The following is a 10,070-nucleotide window of genomic DNA, read 5'->3' as shown; positions in this document are numbered from 1 at the left end:
GTGGTATAGCAGACCTTACTGGAGAGCATCTCTGCCCAGCCCGGGTCGGCGCCTCAGTGCACCAAACCCTCCCTCCGAAGGCTGGTCACTGCAGTTTACCCAGCTGGGGAGCCAAATGGCTAGCTCTGGTTTCATCTGCTCTTCACAACGCGACGGCAGGAAAGGAGGCGAGAAGGGTCTATGCATCATTGTCATGCATGGGAGACAGGAGTCTTATGAGTTTCTACTGTTTGCTCAGGCTTCTAGCAACAGGCAGTAATTTTTATTAGGTTGGCTAGTACCCCAAGACTCAGTCTCGTTCACAAGGTTCCTTGAGAATGGCCGATTAGTCTAATATGATACAAATTACCATTTATTAGACACAGAAAAGAATCAGACATAGAAACTTAAAACAGATTTACATACATAATTGCAAAAATTTTAAAAATAGCTAAAACTGCAATTATGGAATAAAATTATTGCAACTACAGATAGCTATATTGCAGTTATGGAAAGGTACCTATTCTTATTATTAATAGCTAGCAAGAATAATAAACTTAAGAATTCCATGTATCTCACCTGCCAATTGGTGGTAGAAAAAACTTCTAAATTCTTTCACATAATGTGGCTAGCACAGCTTTTTCCCATTAGAAATTTTCTTGTGTTTTATAAATAAAGATAAAGTTTGGATGTTGTTGGAACAGTGTCCCAGAGCTTGGACAGTGCAGGCCTGGCCAATCAGGCCTGGGGGAAGGCTTCTGACTGACCAATCTGGGTGACTTTTGAGAACTCTATATATGTGATGAAATCAAAACAATAAAGGTCATTCCTTCATGCCACTGAGAACTGGTGCCTTCATTACTCTGCTAGCTGCTCAACAGCGACATCATAATACCTAGGAAAGTAACCACAGAGTCTGTGTCCAGACTCTGGGGAGAAACCCTTCACACATCTTCAGAGTGTGTGTAAGAAACCTCTACCTCTGGGATATTTTCCGTGAGAATTTATAGTGTTAAAAGCGTGACTTTGGGCACATATTGATTTCTTTGTTTCTTTTTTCACATCCTCTCCTTATGAATTCAAGGTTAGAGGTCTCCGATTTTTAGGCGCCATGAGATAACCTCCTGCTGGGCTTCTGACCCCACCACAGTTACCTGTGTTTTGCCATGAAGCAGAAGGAGAGAAGGGAGTGTGTCAGAGGTTGGGGGCATTGGAATTTTTTCTCCATCCCTGTTACCAAGCAACAAATATCTGGGTGATTAGAGCCATCAAATCTTTTGTAAGAGACAAAAGGGTGTGCTAGGTGGGGCAAGGGGAGGAGGCAGCCGGCCGTTGGGACTGGCACTCGTCCGTTGGACACCAGGAAGAAAGCGAGCTGCTTTTGCTTCTGGTTGCGACCACGGGAGATCCAACTGTGCTCTGCCTTCTCCTTCTGGCTGGGTGAGCTTTTGGCTGGGGACAAAAGGCGTGGGATCAAACCCTTTTCCCCGCTGGGAACGTGCACCTTTCCAGGCTATGCTTTGCTGCAGCTGCGGGGGAGTCCGGCTGTCCCTGCCGCCCGCCCCGCTTTCACCACACAAGACTGCGGCGTCTGCTGTGACTGCAGAGTCCCTGCTACCTCACTGGCTGCCCGGAAGAGAGAGAGCCAGCCCCCTGCCCCTGCCGCCCCGCTCGCCGCCCCGAGCTGCCTGCCTGCTTCTCAGCCCTCTGCCATTACCAGCTGCGTGAGGCTGACCTGACCCTGTGCTACAGCGCCACCTGCAGCCGCTCGGGAATCATCGCATCTGCTCTGCCCAGCCGGGAGCTCAACAGCGCCACCTGCTGCTTGCAACCGTGATTACACCACACGAGAAAGTGCTCGGCAGCTCAAAAAGACATCTGCTATTGGTTTCTGGTTCTATTTGTTGTTGTTATGCTTGTTATTGCTTGTTTATAGATACTAGCAAAGAACTGTTATTCCTTTTTTCCCATACCCTTTCCTGAAAGCCCTTGATTTTAAAATTAAAATAATTCAGAGGGAAGGGAAATCACATTCTCTGTCCTAAGGGAGGGTTCCACCTCTCTTAGCAGACACCTGTCTTTCAAACCAAGACAGAGTGGGAGGATGTCCTGCCACAATAATGACCACAGGAGTTGTTTATTCACATGGTCACTAGATGGTCGCAGAGGCAGAAGACCTCAAGCAAAGACCTCATGGATGGAAAGACATCCACAAGCAAAGACATCATCATGGCAGAGGGTCAGGGGTTTTCTAGAGAGACAGAGGGGTGGAGACAGCATATTGGCCCAGTGATCTCCAGGCACAGGGGCAGTACATGGGTGGAGTTAGGGTACAAGAACCAATAGCGATAACCCAAGGGAGTGGCCCGGGGCGGGAAAGGGAGCACAACATGAGAAGGGTAGACATATAAGGAAGAAAAGGGGTGGGGAAATACAGCTTGGATCACAACACAGGGGTGTCTGGCATTTCCTCAGGGTGAAACCCTGACACCCCTCATGTGAGTTTTCTCCAGGATATGTGGAACTTGATATGGTCTGCCATATAGAATTTCATAGGGACTTATATTGTCCCTCCACCTTGGTTGTATGCAGACCATAAGTAAGGCTATAGGCAAAGCCTGAACTCATGTCATAGATGTTTCTTGGAAGATCTTACCAATTTGGGTGTTGAGGGTTTCAATCATACGTTCAACCTTGACACTTTCTTGGGGCCTGTATGGTGTATGCAAGTCCCAAGTAAGTCTCAGAATTCTGCTAACTTCCCTGATTACCATTGCAACAAAATGTGGTCCCCTATCTGATGGCATTCCCAAAGGAACACCAAACCTTGGAATTATATGGTTGAGCAAGGCTTTCACTACTTCCTTTGCTGCATTGGTGCAACAGGGATAAGGTTCAGGCCACCCACTAAAGGTATCAACCAATACCAATATATATTTGTATCCTTCCTTCCATGGCATTTCAGCAAAATCTATTTGCCAGTAATCTCCTGGGAGATGCCCAGCCTTGGTCACTCCTAACACTACTCTCTTGCTTGTGCAGGGTTGTTTTTGCAACAGGTTTCACACTTGCTTGTTATAGATTGCACAATATCAGTCATTTCTCTCCCTATCGCTACTTCCTTAGGATCTTTTAAAAGGTTTTCTGTTCCCTAGTCAGTACTCTCGTGTTCCCTCTGTGCTATTTCTCGAAGGAGCAGGGGTGGGATTAAAACCTGGCCTATCTGTGTAACAGCCCATTCACCCTCCTTAATTTCAGATTTAAGAAATTTAATTAATTTGTGGTCCCTCTGATCATATTTTAGAGTAAACCCTGTCAGATCTACTTCTTTCTGTGGTACTATCGCAAGTATGCCTTTTTCTGCTATCTCCCACTTCAGGGGTTGTCTTCCCCTTTTGATGACTTCTGCCATGCAGGACAGCTATTTCTGTAGGCTTCCAGATGCTCTGCAGGAGTGCAAGGATTTGTTTTGCATGCTTAATGCCATTACCTTGAGCAGTCAGCAGGCCAAGTTCCTTCCAAATAGCTCCATGGGCATGAACAACACTGAAGGCATATTTGGAATCTGTCCATATGTTTACCTTCTTTTCCTCGCTCAGTTCTACAGCTCTGGTCAGTGCAATAGGTTCCCCAATATGGCTTCTCTAGAGGCACATCCTTCAGGTCTGGTCTGCTGGAATAGGTCTCCTGCATTGTCTGTGAACAGTCATGCTCAAGCATGTAATCAAGCAGTGTGGATGACAAAAACATTGCAGGGTTTTCAACAGATGTTGTTTTCAGGTTAACATTTAAACAACACAGATTGGTATTTAAGCATTCTGCTAGGGAATAACTAGTGTTCCTCCTTTTGCTCCAGCACAGAGATCACAGCATGGAGTACATACACGAAAATGTGCTGCCTAAGGGTGAATTTACAAGCCTCTTGTATTAGGATGACAGTTGCCACTACAGCTTACAGACACCCAGGCCACCCTTGGCTAACATTGTCTAGCTGTTTTGAAAAACAGGCCACAGCTCTTCGCTGGTCTTCAAGGTGCTGTGCCAGTACTCCTGGGGCAAAATTCTGCTGCTCATATGTAAAAAGTCCAAAGGGCTTAGTTAGGTCTGGCAGCTCCAGTGCTGGAGAAGACATTAAGGTATATTCTGGCTGTTTAAATGCTACCCTTACTTCCTCTGTCCAGTTGATGGTTCCCTTTTCAGCTGCCTTAAGGGCTTCATACATGTGGCGAGCACAGACCTTTCCTGTGAGAAAATCTTCTCTCTTCTTCCTATGTTTTATAAACAAAGATAAAGTTTGGATGTTATTAAAACAGTGTCTCAAGATATGGAGGATTCAAGCCTGGCCAATCAACCTGGGGGGAGGTTTTGAATTGGCCCAATCCGGGTGATCTTTGAAAGTCTATATAAGTTGGAATTAATTAATAAATTTAAAACATTTTACCACACATTTGAGCCTCAGTCTCTCTCTCTCTGCGAGCGGTTCAACAGCGACATCTACAAAGGTTTTTCTTGTTTTCTCCACTCCTCTAGTTCCTTTGACAGCTGATGTCCAAGTATAGTTGGGCTATTCTTGAACTCTTGGGGTTACATTGTCCAGGTGAGTTGAGTCTTTTTTCCTGTCTCAAGATTTTCTCACTCAGAAGCAAAGAGTTCTTGACTACTTTCACTTATAGAAATCCAGAAAAAGGCATCCTTGAGATGCAAAAGTGTGAACCACACTAGTTCATTTGTCAGTGTGGTCAGAAATGTTTAGTGGTTTGGTACAAGTGAATGAATGTTTTCTGTGATTTTGTTAATTGCCCTTAAATGCTGCACTAATCTGTAACTCTTACTATCAGCCCTCTTTACTGGCAGGATGGGTGTGTTGTATTTGGAGTCACATTCTACTAGCAACCCAAATTTAAGAAATTTTTCAGTTACAGGTGCTAGTTCCCTACAACTTTCTAATTTCAGAGGGTACTGTTTCTGCCTTCCCGGTTTTGCCCCTACTTTGAGTGCAATACTCATGGTTTCAGCTTTTTTGGATCTCCCAGGAAAATCACTGGCCCATACACTATTGGGGTTGCAACATCTTCAACTTTAGGAATTTCTTCATAACACTCTTGTATGAGAATAGCAGCTGCTTCGACAAATTTAGATTCAGGAATTATAACTTTCACTCTGTCCTCTTTGGAAAATTTAATTTCTGCTTCTAATTTTTCCAATAAATCTTTGCCCAATAATGGCTTTGGGGAATTTGGCATATATAGAAATTGATGAGTGTCCCAGATTGGAGACAAACTTCTCTAGGTGGAGAGCGCTCCAAACAAACGCCTCCCCTGAAAGCCAAGGTCTTTGGTACCTCCTCCCCTCCCCCACTCACAACAGAACTTCTTAAATGAAAGTGAAAAAAACCCCAACCTATTTATTTAACAAAACACACAGAGTGCCCTGCAAGGCACAGGGGAAGGGGAAAACAGGGGAAAAGGAGTTATTAAACCTGAGTTAACAGGTGGTAAGCTTTAGTGTCCTTATCTCAGGTGTAGTTTCTCCTCTCTGGGGGCCGCCGGGGGCTGGGCGGAGTTGCTCCAGTAGCTCCCTGGAGGATTCTCATCTGCTGTCCTCCAGGGCTCCTTGGGTTTTTTCTTGGCGAGAAAGCGAATCGGAGAAAAGGGTCCAAAAAGGAAGATGAAGAGGCACCCCCAGGGAAAAACTCGCAGCGTCAACAGCAGCCACCAGCCAGTCCCAGGAGTGTCTTTTCCGCCGCCTCACTCCCCCGCAGAGAGGCTTGGGGAAGGGTTTTAAAAAACCCGCTCTCCTCCCGTTGGCTGAATGCATTTAAAGCTGCAGGACCACATTTTCTTAGCATACAAACAACAATATGGGAATACACAGGACTACCATCACCCCAGGACAATGAGTCACCCAGTGTTTTCCCAGTTTAAATTTGAAAGGTTTAAAGAAAGGCCTTGTTTCACTTACCCCTGTGGCACCGATCACATTTACAGTATCTTGACTCAGTTTCCCCTTTAATGTATTTAACACAGGCAACTGCTGTAGTTTTCTAAGGGAGAATGGTGTTTTTATATAAATCACTACTTAATTCCCGACAGCCTGTCTCAAAGGTGCTTCTAGGACAGCCTCCTTCTTTCTGGGTTTATCCCTCTTAGATCTGGTGTGTTTAGTTATTGGACTAGCAGCCCTTATGGCCTCCCGGGTTACCTTCCCCCCTTCTTCCCGGTAAGCCCGGTGGCTGCTGTAGCTATAGCCCCAGCCCTGGTCTTTTTCTCCTTGGAGCTATCTGCACTGAATTCATTTGGCTCACTTTTAATTGCAGCTATTTCTCCCTCAGCCCTGTCACTGATGGTGCGGCGAAGCAGGTGCTGCTGTCGGCTCCCCCCTTCCCCAGCCTGGGAGGGACCAGGCATGGCAGCAGATGCACTTCCCTCCCCGGCTGGACTTGCCTCCGCTCCTCCCCTGCCACCGCCCTCAGGGTGGCCGGTGGGTGGTGATTGGCTCGCCCCTGCTCCTCCCCTGCCTTTGCTTTATGGGTCACTGGTGGGTGGTTGTGGCAGGACGTCCTCCCCCCCCCTTCTGCTTCGTGGCAGAACACAGATAACTCTGATAGGGTCAGAAGCCTAGCAGGAGGTTATCTCATGGCACCTGAAGGTCTGACACCTCTAACCTTTAACACAGAAGGGGTGGTGGAGTGGAATAGGCCTTTGCATTTACCAAAAGTGTCTCTATGGCTCTGAGAGATCACTCTGGCCAGTACAACTTGGTACTGTGCAAGCAGACCCTTCTCTCACCTGTGCCAATGAAAGGCACACACACACGCTCACCCAGGGAGCTTCAGAAAGCTCATGCGTTTTACCAGAGACAAAGTATTCAGAGGGCTCAGTCACATGGAATTCCAGAGATGCTTTTATTTTCGAAGGTGCCCAACAGTGAAAGAGGGCGAGTGACTCTGAGTGACCATTGATATAGAGATACAGAGCCAAAAGTCTGAGGGCACAGGGGCGGGGAGAAGGCGAAGGGATACAATGACCAATGGGGAGAAGGGAGGGGTGGAGTAAGGGATCAGGTTAAGGCCAAACAACATAAGGGGATTTACATAGTCTAGGGAGGGACCATTCAACACTCAAGAGGGAACTTCAAACTTCGGAGCTTTCCCATCATCGTGTTTCTGCTGCCCTGGGACCCCTTGTCTCCCCGGCAGCTCCTGAGGTGGTCTCATCCACCACAACAAACCTTGAATTCATATTTTGGTATGGAGAGAGGATGTGAAAAGAGATACAAAGAAATGAATACGTGACCGAAAGACACTCTTTTACAACTATAAAATCTCACGAAAAATATCCCAAAAGCAGAGGTTTCCTACACACACTCAGAAGATGGGCAAGGAGCTTCTCCCCAAAGTCTGAATGCAGACTCTGTGGTTACTTTCCTGGGAATTGTGTGAAAGGATTCTGAAGTATTCTCCACCACCAATTGGCTGGTAAGATAAATTTGGTTCCTAAGTTATATTAATTATTCTTGCTAGCTGTTAATAGGAATAGGTACCTTTCCATAATTGCAGTTTAGCTACTCGTAATTTGCAAATATTTTATTCCTGTGTAGTATGCAGTTTGTCCTAAGTTTTTATGTCTGTCAATTTCTGTGTCTAATAAATGATAATTTATATCATATTAGACTTAATCGGCCATTATTAAAGGACCTTGAGAATGAGACCGAGTCTCGGGGTGCTGGCCACCCTAATAAGAGTTACTGCCTGTTTCTAGAGGCCTGAGCAAACGGCAGAAACTCATAAAAACTCCTGTCTCCCATTCATGAGTGGTGACTGGCTCACCCCATTGTATCCCCTGCCTCCACTTTCAGGGTGGCCGGTGGGTGGTGACCAGCTCACCGCTGTTCCTCCCCTGCCTCCTCCCACAGGGTGGCCCGGGGTGGATGGCAGCAAAAGGGGCTGTGGTCACCCATCCCCCATCCCCAGCCCCACTGTGGCAGGGGGGAGGGGAGCTGGTGGTGGCCACCTATCCCCCAACCCCAGCACCGCATCGGCCTGGGGCAGGGGGTGGGGTGGATGGTAGAAGCGGTGGCCGTGGCGGAGGAGGGCCACCTCCACCAGTCCGGCCGGTCCTTGTAGTGGCAAGGGGTGTGATATTCTTTCTTGCAAGGCAGGCAGTCTTTTTCATTAGTTTGTACGTCTCCTCCTGATTCAGGAATATAGAAAACAATTCCTCATATCTCAATTCATCAAATCTGCCCTGGGCCTGAAGTTCTACTAGTAATTCTGTGATTAATTCATTTTCCAAACTACGTAGATGGGGCCACATCCATCCCCCACTCAGTTTCAATAAAGGCCACACCCACAACGACAGCCTAGTTAATTCCTCCGTGTTCACATCCCTGTTAGGATGTGTCAGTTTTTTAAGATCAGACCCAGCGGGGAATCTGTGGCAGGATGCTCCCCCCTCCCCCTTCTCTCTCTGATCGGTCCCAGGAAATGCATGGATGTCGCTGTTGAGCAGCTAGCAGAGTAATGAAGGCACCAGTTCTCAGTGGCAAGAAGGAATGACCTTTATTGTTTTGATTTCATCACATATATAGAGTTCTCAAAAGTCACCCAGATTGGTCAGTCAGAAGCCTTCCCACAGGCCTGATTGGCCAGGCCTGCACTGTCCAAGTTCTGGGACACTGTTCCAACAACATCCAAACTTTATCTTTATTTATAAAACACAAGAAAATTTCTCATGGGAAAAACCTGTGCTAGCCACACATGGCTCAGATTTAGGTTGATAGCCTATTCAACAGCTATCTAATGCTGGTGACTGAAAGTCTGAAAAGACACTCCCCTGTGGAATGTAGAGAGAATGTGAGAAATTTTCAGTGACTACAAATACACACTTTTATCCTATAAAAAGCTCATGAAATCTCAGAAAAGGTAGAAGCTTTCTACATGGACATTGGAGCGTGAAGTAAAGTCTTCTCCCCAGGGTTTGGACGCAGCCCTGTGGTTACTTCCCGAGGGATTGGGTGAGGACGCTGATGCATCCCCAGCTCCAAAAATTTGATTTGGTAAGATCATCGAGTTTCCTAAATTGTATTATTCCAGCTAACTTATAGGTACCTGTCTTAACTTGCATTATAGTTCAAGGAAACATTTCTTGCATTTTTAACTATTTTTATAGTTCAAGCAAGGTTTTACCCCATAATTGCATTTTTAACTATTGTAGTGTTGCAATTATGTATTCATTGTGTGTTTATGTGTGTCAATCTGTTCTATGTTTGTATGTTTGTTATGTTTTGTGTCAAATAAATGGTATTTTTAGACAAATCGGCCAGATATCAAAGAATCTTGTGAACGGGACTAAGTCTTGGGGAACTAGCTATCTTAAAGTCTGTCAAACTGCAAAAACACATAAAACTCCTGTCTCCCATGCAAGACAGAATCCTGCATGATTGTTGGGTTAGTAGAAGACACATCACCCATGTTTTGCTTATAAACAGAAAAGAAACAGCCAGAAAGAAAGTTCTTAGCCTAGAGTCTGGAGTGAGAAACCAACCAGTGGTTCCTACGCCCCAGCAGAATAAGGAAAGCAAAGCTTAAAAGAGCACGCCCACGTGGCTTAAAACTCTGGTGGGGTTTGAACCACCAATCCTCGGGGGACGAACTCACGCCCCTAACCTCTGGGCCACGGGCTCCCCCTGAGCCACCGACTGGCCCCTGTGAGTGGATAACGAGAGGCATCCCTCTCTCCTCACAGCCCCTTGTGGGAGCGGAGCAGGTTGTAAAAAACTCCCCCTTTTTATGGCCCACTTTGACAACCCTTCTGCCCTACCCTTGGAGATCTCCCCTAAATGCTAGCTAGCAACAAAACCATAAAACCATTCCCCTTTGATCTCACCTCTCCTGCTGTGTTTCTGCAGTAGGTTTTTCAGAAATTCCCTGGTTTTCACAATCCTGGATGGCCCCTTCCCTCCCAAAGTGCCAGCGAGTGGGGGATGCAGCGGGATGTTTCTCGATCTAGCACTCGATTTTGGGGTTCCCTTTTCTCCTGGCTGGCTCGCCAAGAACTGATGCCTTAAAACTGGTAAAAATAAGAGGCAGA

Source organism: Lichenostomus cassidix, chromosome W, assembly GCF_008360975.1.
Source record: "Lichenostomus cassidix isolate B80296 chromosome W, HeHo_3.0, whole genome shotgun sequence".
In the NCBI taxonomy this organism is placed as follows: Eukaryota; Metazoa; Chordata; class Aves; order Passeriformes; family Meliphagidae; genus Lichenostomus; species Lichenostomus cassidix.
This window is presented reverse-complemented; position numbering follows the sequence as displayed.